We start from the raw sequence: 2,531 nt of genomic DNA on the forward strand, positions 1-2,531 counted from the left end.
TTTTCCTCATCATTGACTAATGAGTGCTGAGATTTAGGGATGACTTTAGCCTTTATAAGAAAGAATTTTGATCTTCAAACCAAATTAAAAGGTTGCAATGTTTAACTAATAGATGAGGATTATGTTTGTACCCTATCCTCTTATAATGATTATAAAATAGAATCCAATAAATAGTTCTTTGAGCAGTTTCTAAATATTTCCAGTCTTTGTAAAAAAGCAAGTATGCTAGTGTAATTCAATAGTCCTAATTTGCATGAGATTAGAGTTTTGTATGCAGAATATTCAAATTTGCATATATTCTGCAAAACTATTTTCAAAAAATGTTTAGCTCCTTAATTATTTGAAATCAAGTATCATACTGTATGTTTAAAATGTTATTTTTCATTTATATTTGAAAGTCAGAAAAACTGGAGTAAGAGCTTTATATAAAAGTTACATGTATAGATACTGGCATATAAAAATTATAACTATCAATAAAGCACAAATTTTCTTAAATATTTCCTCCGAATGTCATTATCTCCATCAAATTTATTATTATGTTTATTCCTCACTCTAAAAAGCTATTATTTGTGCTATAATAAATTTTCTTTCATCTTTATTAACTTCTATAATTTTTAAAATACCATCTATTTTCTATTTTGCAATTTTGAAAGTAATATATCATTATTGTAAATAGTTTTAAAAATTTGGAAAGGAACATATGTGAAAGACAGCAGCATTTGTGGTCAAGATAGGGGAATAAATAAATGCTATGCTTGCTTCCTCTCAAGACCACATCAAAGTTACAATTAAACTAAAGAACATCTATCATTGAGAATTGCCTAAAGTCTAGCTGAACAGAAGTCCTAAAACTAAGGACATACAGAAGGAGCTACATGGAGACAAGCGGAGAAGCAGAGGACATAAACAGGCTGGTCCCACATTCACAGATGGTGGTTAAAAATAGGGAGGGATATCTCGGCTGCTAAGTTTCCCCTGGAGGAGCAAGGGGTTCCAGCCTCACATCTGGCTCCCTAACCCAGGGTCCCAGTGTCAGGAAGAGAAGTCTCCACAAATGCCATATGACTTCACCTACATGAGGAATCTAAAGAACAAAATAAACAAATAAAACAGAAACAATGTCATAAATACAGAGAACATTTTGATAATTGCTAGATGGGAGGGGTCTTGGGGAGATAAGAGAAAAAGAGGAAGAGATTAAGAAGTACAAATTGGTAGTTACAAAATAGTTATGGGGATGTAAAAAATAGCATAAAGAATATAGTCAATAATATTGTAATAAATATGTACAGTGTCAAGTGGGTACTAGACTTGTAAGTTATATAAATGTCTAATCCCTAGGATGTACACCTGAAACTAAAATCATATTGTATGACACTGTAATTAAAAATAATGATATTTAAAAAAACAATTAAAGGAAGAAGGTTTATAAAAAACTATATGATTTATGCTAATCATCCACTTATTAAGTCTGGAAATTTGGTACCTTCTAGGCAGAAGACACTTATGTGACCAACCCCAATAAAAAACTCCGACACTGAATCTCTAATTAATTTCTCTGGTAAACAACACTTATTGTATGTGGTCACACTCGTTAGAGACAGTAACTATGGGAAAGGACTCTTGAAATCCTGTATTTGATTTCCTCTGGATTTCATCCTATACATCTTTATTTTTTGCTGATTTTGCTTTGTATCCTTTCACTATCATAAATCTTAATCATGAGTACAACCACATGCTGAGTTCTCTCCATCCTTCTAAGGAACTATCTTGGGGAACTCAACACATTCTCCCTTGCATTTGGGACCATGCAACTAGCACTGGCTATTATGTTGGTGGATGTGATATGTGTCATTCTGGGCTGTAGCATTAAAATGTTGGTGTGAGACACTCCATTGTTTCTTTCCCTTTGAGATGGCAAATAACAATGTTCCAGAGAGTGAAGATTTTATAAAGCTGAGACTGAGAATGAAGATGACATAGAGCAAAGCACCCCGCTGACCCAAGATGAAATTAGCACTGTAAGAAATGAACATTTGAATGTTTTTAGCCACTGAAATTTGAGTTTTATGCTATTGCAGCACAAACAGAACAATCTTGACTGATACAAATACTAAGTAGATATTTATTATGCTGAAAATAAGGTTATGTAGCATGAAGGGTATTTATATCACAGATTAATAATAATAATCACTTGTCATGCATGGAAAATTGTACTGTCACTCAAAATTTTAATGGCCATAGTTTATTTTATTAAACAAATTGCCCTCTACTTCATGTTTTGTCATTTTGTTACCAATAATATTACACTCTGAACTAGTTATTACAAAGAATCTACATAGATCAAAATATGCTATAATTTATGAGAAAATAGTCTTATGAAGTTTTCTAAGAGTTGATCATATATGTAATATTCATCAAGAGAAAGCCTTCAAAATCAACAGTAAGTAGATATTAAGCCACTTAATAAAATAATAACTTAATTCAAATAGCATGAAAGAATGATTTTTCTCACCACTTATTAATATTGA

This window comes from Pteropus vampyrus, unplaced genomic scaffold, assembly GCF_000151845.1.
Source record: "Pteropus vampyrus isolate Shadow unplaced genomic scaffold, Pvam_2.0 Scaffold70, whole genome shotgun sequence".
Lineage (NCBI taxonomy): Eukaryota > Metazoa > Chordata > Mammalia > Chiroptera > Pteropodidae > Pteropus > Pteropus vampyrus.